Source organism: Myotis brandtii, unplaced genomic scaffold, assembly GCF_000412655.1.
Source record: "Myotis brandtii unplaced genomic scaffold, ASM41265v1 scaffold154, whole genome shotgun sequence".
Taxonomy (NCBI): Eukaryota; Metazoa; Chordata; class Mammalia; order Chiroptera; family Vespertilionidae; genus Myotis; species Myotis brandtii.
Window position 1 is genome coordinate 10,529,407 of NW_005355584.1, and position 7,190 is coordinate 10,536,596.

A 7,190-nucleotide genomic window follows, 5' to 3' on the forward strand; every position below is an offset into this window, starting at 1 on the left:
GCACGGCCGGCGGGTGATCCGGGGAACCTCGGGGGGAAGTAGGGGCCGCGGCCGCGGGCTGCCGGCCGCAGTCATTGCCGCGGAAGGAGGCGTGTCAGTCCGAACTTATGCATCGGCCGTGGAGTTAGGTCACGGGCAGCTGTAGCTCATCAGCAGCTCACTCTTCCGTGATCATAGAAATATCGTCTGTGTCGCGGGGCTCTTGAGAAGCGCTAATAAAATAATGCGAGTGTGGCTTGCATAGCGGTGTAAGGATTCAGGCAGGATTCTGTGCGACAGGAGAATGGGTGGCGCTGCCTGCAGGGTAGAGGCGCCCCTTGCAAAGCCCTGTCCCCTCAGTTCCCTCCCTTGTCTCCTCTCCCTGGAGAGGCTTGGCCAAGGAGAAGCCAAGGAGCAGTAACTTTCTGAGTTGGAATTATGCTGCGGGGAGAGAAACTTTGTATTGACCCAAATGCGAAGAAATTTCTGCCAGTTCTTATTCCCCTGTACTTAAAAGAAGAAAGTTAGGTGTGCTTCACCTAAGCTTCATTGGCCTCTAACGGAATACAGGAAGCCAACGAAAAGGTAACTTTGCAGAGTGTTGCCTGTAAGTGGGAATTGTGAAAAGTGACGACTACCTGGAGCATTGCAGTCTTTTTTGGAATCAACAGAATCATTCAGGTTTAATTGTATAACAAATCTCAAAATTGGCAAAATAAACTGGTATTAACTGATTTAATAGGTAGCTGTTGTAAGGGAATTATTGTGGGGCGCAGCTACAGTGTTTTGGACAGGTTCAAGCCTCGGACTGAGGAGAGGGCACAGTCCTTTCATGGCCGCGTGCAAGTCCCAGCCAAAGCCTTCCCAGCACAATTATAGCCAACAGCTGTAGCTGTAAGCTTGAACCTATGGTCTGAACACGTGGCCCCACGTGCCTGAGTGGTAGAGTTCAGGTGCATGTAGTTGAGTAGGATCGAAACCCAGGAGACTGTTGTAAACATCTTGATCACGCCCTTACTTTCCCTCGTGGCATCAGCTATAAAATAAAGGCACGGCTTGTGGGTGTCGGCACTGTCTCCTCATCAGAGAAGCAGCATCCCACCGAGACCCAGCTTTCATTCTCTTGTCTGTCTTTTCTCAATCCTTCACCGCCCCCTCTCAGGGTCACTGAACCTGGCTGAGCTGGCATGGCACATAAGGCGTCCTGGGGCTGAGTATGCCATGGCCGTGCCGGCTCATCCACAAATTATATTACAGATGATCATTAACTATCTAGCGCACAACTACGACCTGAGAGAGAAAAACAATTGTTGTGTTTTTGGTTTGTTTTTTTTTAAAAAATCCAAGCATAAGAAGAGCTGGAGTTTATTGACTTACCCATCAAAGCCCAGTCACTTAGAATTCTATTAGCACACATTTGTTGGGTACATTGTACACCATGGACAGTATTCGTGGAAAGAAGAATAGATATATGAACAAAATAATAAATAATAATTCCTGTTTGTTTGTTTTTAAAATATATTTTATTGATTTTTTACAGAGAGGAAGGGAGAGAAATAGAGAGTTAGAAACATCGGTCAGCTGCCTCCTGCACACTCCCTACTGGGGATGTGCCCGCAACCAAGGTACATGCCCTTGACCGGAATCAAACCTGGGACCCTTGAGTCCATAGGCTGACGCTCTATCCACTGAGCCAAACCGGTTAGGGCTTAATTCCTGTTTTGAGGAGCTCTTAGTTTGGTTGACATAAAAGAAACAATTATAGTATGTATACAATTTCTTTCACAAGTAACTTAGATAATAGCTGCTGTAAGAGGTCAAAGGAGAGAGAAATCGCTACCCTATGAGGTGGTCAAGGAGCCTTCATGGAGAAGATAGCATATGAGCTGGACCCAGAAGAATTCCAATAGACATAGGTAGTGGGAAGGGGTGAATGGGAAAGACATTCCCAAGGGAGAGAATGGAATGAGCAGAGGTGTGGAAGGGAGAAAGCATAGTGAAAGATAGCTGTTTAACATTGGGTTCCAGACGGAAAGAAGGCTGAAAAGTCAAGTTGGAACCACACTGTATTAATGTTCTCTCTTCCCCTTACTGGTTTCTTTTGAGACCACCTTCAGTCGTTTGCTCACAAATTCTCACCTCAAGATTTGTTTCTGGAGATCCTGATTGTGTTAGTTGGGTATACCAAGAAGCAGACATCAACACAGGATTAGATGTGCAAGAGGTTTGTTTTGGAGGGAGCAGGGGCAGGCAGGGAGAACTTGCAGACCACAATGCAGCTGACCCCTCTGAAAGGAAAGAGGGTTGGGTAGGAAGCTTGCGTGAAACGCAGCTCCAGGAAAGGTTTGACTTTGCAGTGGGGAGTCCTCTGCAGTTTGCCAGAATGGGTCTGCTACTCTGCCGTGCGTAGTCATTGACTAGAAGCAGCCTTAGAAAGCCTGGCCTCTGTGCAAATGTGATGGATCCAGAGGACAATAGCTGGGCTGTTGTTAGTTGTCCTAGGGTATTGTTATTCATTCATTTTCAGAAAGTATTTTCTTGGTTTGATCCTAGCTAATAAAAGAATAATATGCAAATTAACTGTCACTCTGTCACTGCGACAAAGATGGCGGCACCCATAGTGGCCGGGGCAGGATGCTGGCAGTGTCACCCCGGCAACGTGAGCCCAGCAGGCAAGTGCACCCGCAGGCAGCAACCAGCAGGGCCCGCTTGGCCATTGCCACGGCGACCTGTGAGCAAGCAAGCACGGCCCACAGGCAGCACCCAGCAGGGCCTGCTTGGCCATTGCCGTGGTGTGGAGCAGGCAGGCAGGCCCCGCAGAGAGCAGAGACCCATGGGGAACGGGCCCAAGCTGTCAGTAGTACATCCCCTGAGGGCTCCCAGATTGGAGAGGGTGCAGGTCGGGCTGAGGGATGCCCCCACCCCATGCACAAATTTCGTGCACCGGGCCTCTAGTGTATATATAATCTGGCACTGTGAATAAAACAGTAGTGCTATTATGCTCATGCACCTTTTATTCTGTGGGAGAGCAGATTTTTTTTAAAGTAAATAAAAACATAAACAAATTTTACTATATGATAAATGCCATGGTGGAAGTAATAGCTAACATCTATTGAATGCTTGAATGTGTACTTGAATTCTATGTGCTTTACAAATATGAACTCATTTAATCCTCCCAGCAACCTTATGAGGTAGGTATTTTTTATTCCCAGATTACAGAAGAATCTGAGGTGAACAGTGCTTAATTAACTTAGCCCTAAGGTCATTCAAAATCAAAGGAATGAGAAACTAAGGTAGAGAATGCTTTAGGCAGTATTTATTTATTTTTTCAATTACAGTTGACATTCAACACGATATTAGTTTCAGGTGTACGCATTTATATAATTTATGAGGTGATCCTCCCAACAAGCATAGTACTCACCTGGCACCATACATAGTTATTACAACACTATTGACTATATTCCCTGTGCTGTGTTTTACATCCCTGTGATGTTAAAAAAAAAAAAATCAAACCTGCCAATTTTCACTTCTTAATCCCTCCACCTTTTTTTTCAATTACAGTTGACATTCAACACCATATTAGTTTCAGGTGTACGCAGTTACATAATTTATGAAGTGATCCTCCCAACAAGCGTAGTACTCACCTGGCACCATACGTAGTTATTACAACACTATTGACTATATTCCCTGTGCTGTGTTTTACATCCCTGTGATGTTAAAAAAAAAAAAATCAAACCTGCCAATTTTCACTTCTTAATCCCTCCACCTTTTTCACCCAGTCCCTTAATCCCCCTCTCACCCAGTCTGTTCTCTGCAATCCATGAGTTTCTCTCTGCCAGAAAAGACCTCTCTGAGGAAGTGCTATTTAAGTTAAAACTTAAAGAATAGAAAGGGAATTAATTGTACATTTGTGAGGGTGAGGCTTGGGAGGGGAAGGCAAGAAAGAACATTCCAGGTAGAAGGAACAGCATGTGCAATGACGTGTTAGGGAGGAGAGCAAGATGGAGAGCAGTGGAAAAAAGGAAAGAGCCAGATTCTTCAGGAGCATGTACCTCTCTGGAGTTGCAGTCTCTTCTACTGCACACTACAGTCTTCTGGAATCTGGTGGGACACAAAGTTTGTTTTTAAAAGTTTTCTACATTTTGCATAAAGTGTTTCAGAGGAGAGTCATTTGCTTTCATTAGTCAACTTGCTTTCACTCTGGAGCATCTGATTTCCTTCATGTGACTGGTGATATTTCATTATGTGTTTATGTTTATAAATGAAGGTTAAGGCTGTTCATTCTGCTCACATATTTCCCACTCCTTACTTGCCATTCCCACCCCCTGCCACCCCATTCTTGTAATAGACAAAGCAATTGGATTATGACCAGACCTGGCCAGCACTAAGTCTCTAAAATGTTTTTCTGCAGCTGGAAAATGTGGCTGCTGGACTCACCAGAATTCACTTTTATAAACAATAGAAACCTACTTCGGTTAGTATTTTGAGAAGTAAGTTATTGGGAAGTTATCAGGAAGTTCAGACAACCAGGTGGAAAACTCTGGAAATGAAGCTTGGGTTCAATGGAAGTAAGACATAGTTTCAGTCTTAAGATGTCCCCATTAACACCGCCTCTAATGCTCGGTTCTGCTCCTGGATTCTGGGACCCCTAAACACTTGTCACCATATCACTGAACGCTCACCACCCCACCATGCTGCTGCAGCCATTCTGCGTTATCTCCAGCTTTCACACCTTTGCACTATTTCCTCTAGATCAGCCGTGGGCAAACTACGGCCGTTTGAAATGAATAAAACTAAAAAAAAGAAAAAGACCGTACCCTTTTATGTAATGATGTTTACTTTGAATTTATATTAGTTCACACAAACACTCCATCCATGCTTTTGTTCCGGCCCTCCGGTCCAGTTTAAGAACCCATTGTGGCCCTCGAGTCAAAAAGTTTGCCCACCCCTGCTCTAGATTCAAGGTCTTGGCTGGGAGTATCTGCATGGCTACACTCAGGTCTTATGCTTGTGCCCTGGCTTACAGAGAACAGGGAAAGTTATGCCCATCCTTCCTCTTTTAGCTTCCGTAGTGAGCTGCAGAGCCCTATTTTGGGAATTCCTCCCCACTGGAAAGGGTATTTGGATGCTGAGCATCCAGTTGGATAATATCCATTGGTGGTTCTCTACAATTTTCTGTTGCCTCAGGGACTGTGGTGAAAATTGAGCTAATGTTGCCATCTTCTCTATCACTTGGAAAAAAGCCAATCTACAGAAAGAGAAAATGAGACCAACTCACAGAAACAGCTGAAAGATGGGCTACATAGGCAAAGAAAAGAGAGGAAGAGAAAGGTGTTCAGTGGGGAGGAGAGATGTGGGGTGGGGGGAGAGAAAGAGATGGAAAAGTGGTGGGAAGAGAGATTAATTGCAGATTATTTTGAGCTCTGGGCTTTTTCCTGTCAGATGATGGCTCTGTTATCCTCTAAGTTATATGAACCGTAAAATTCCTTTTTGGTAACTTAATGCTATTTGGTGTTGGATTCATTTGCCATTAGAGAGTCCCAATTAAGCAGGAATTGAGATGGGTTTCATCTACAATTTTGTGAGTTATTATTTAGTGTCCTTTTCATTTCTCAGTGCCAGAAAGAGGAGCCTGGGCCACTCCTATAGTTCTATATGGGATGGGTTGACTTTCAAATGATCCATTGTGCTAGAGGTTATGGTCCAGTGGCTTTGCACACCTCTATTTCCTCCTATGATCCAGGTGAAGTGTGTACTTGGATTTTATCTCTGAGCAGTGGTGGAACTTTTTTTTTGGATGCACAGGAAAGTAGCAGTCATGCCTCCTCTTAGGTGAGGGGTATTTCAGTGGCCGTAGACATTAATATGAGCCTATCATTATATGACCTGAAGAGATCTGGTAAGATTTATTTTCTGTATTTTTAAAAAAATATATTTTTATTGATTTCAGAGAGGAAGGGAGAGGGATAGAGAGACAGAAACATCAGTGATGAGAGAGAATCATTGATTGGCTGCCTCCTGCACACCACCTATTGGGGATTGAGCCCACAACCCCAGACATGTGCCCTTGATCGGAATCAAACCCGGGACCCTTCAGTCTGGAGGCCAACGCTCTATCCACTGAGCCAAACCGGCTAGGGCTATTTTCTGTATTAATGATGACTCTAAGAACTCAAAATGTTAGCAGAGCTTGGGAAGTTTTAGAGAGGGATGGAAGAGAAGCGTTTTAGTCTGGGTAACCTCCCAAAATAGAGTCAAAGACTTCTAGGTAATTTATTTGAAAAGTGACCCAAAGAGGCAGTGGAACTAGAGAGAAAGAAACAGAGGAGGAAAAGCCATTGCAAAAGTACATTATGGTATTGGTCACTACTATGGGTTGATTGGAACTCAATTTGCCATAATCTTGAGAAGCTGTATATAATGTGTCTCAAAATTGACTGCCCAAAGAAAGGGGAAAAGCATCCATTGACATCCAGTCCACATTTATCTGAGGCTAACTTAACTTTCAGTTTCAGCTGGGTGGACGTGGCTGTCATAGCAGCAACTAGTGTAAAAGTGGGTCCAAAGGATGGGAAGCAGGGCCAAGAGGTTTCTGACATAAAGAGAAAAATGTGGATTAATCTTAGATAATGGGGGCTAAAATAAATAGTTTAATTGGGTCTTAGTTAATTAAAGATAATAGATTCAATTATATAGACTTTAAAAACATAAATGATAACCATTTGTAAAACTAAAATAATATGTACACCTCCAAGATCACTGGAAAAGATAAGAAAAACATGCAGTTCCTAGGACAAGAGTTAGAAAATAGGCAATGAAAGCAAAAACAGACAAGTGTGAGTCCATCAACCTAAAAAAGTTCTGCATAGCAAAGGAAACAATAGTTATATAAAACAATGATGAACAGGTACATGAAAAGGTATTCAACATCACTAGTCATCAGGTAAATGCAAATCAAAACCACCATGGGCTATCAGCTCACACCTATTAGAATGGTTATTATCAAAAAGAGAAGATAGAAAATGTTTGTGAGGATGTGGAGAAAAGGGATCCATTGTATACTGGTAGGGGAAGTATAAAATGGTGCAACAACTATGGAAAACAATATGGAGGGTCCTCAAAAAAATTAAAAATAGAACTACCATTATGACCCACAACCCCACCTCTGTGTATATATGTATACTAGAGACCCGGTGCATGAACTTCATGCA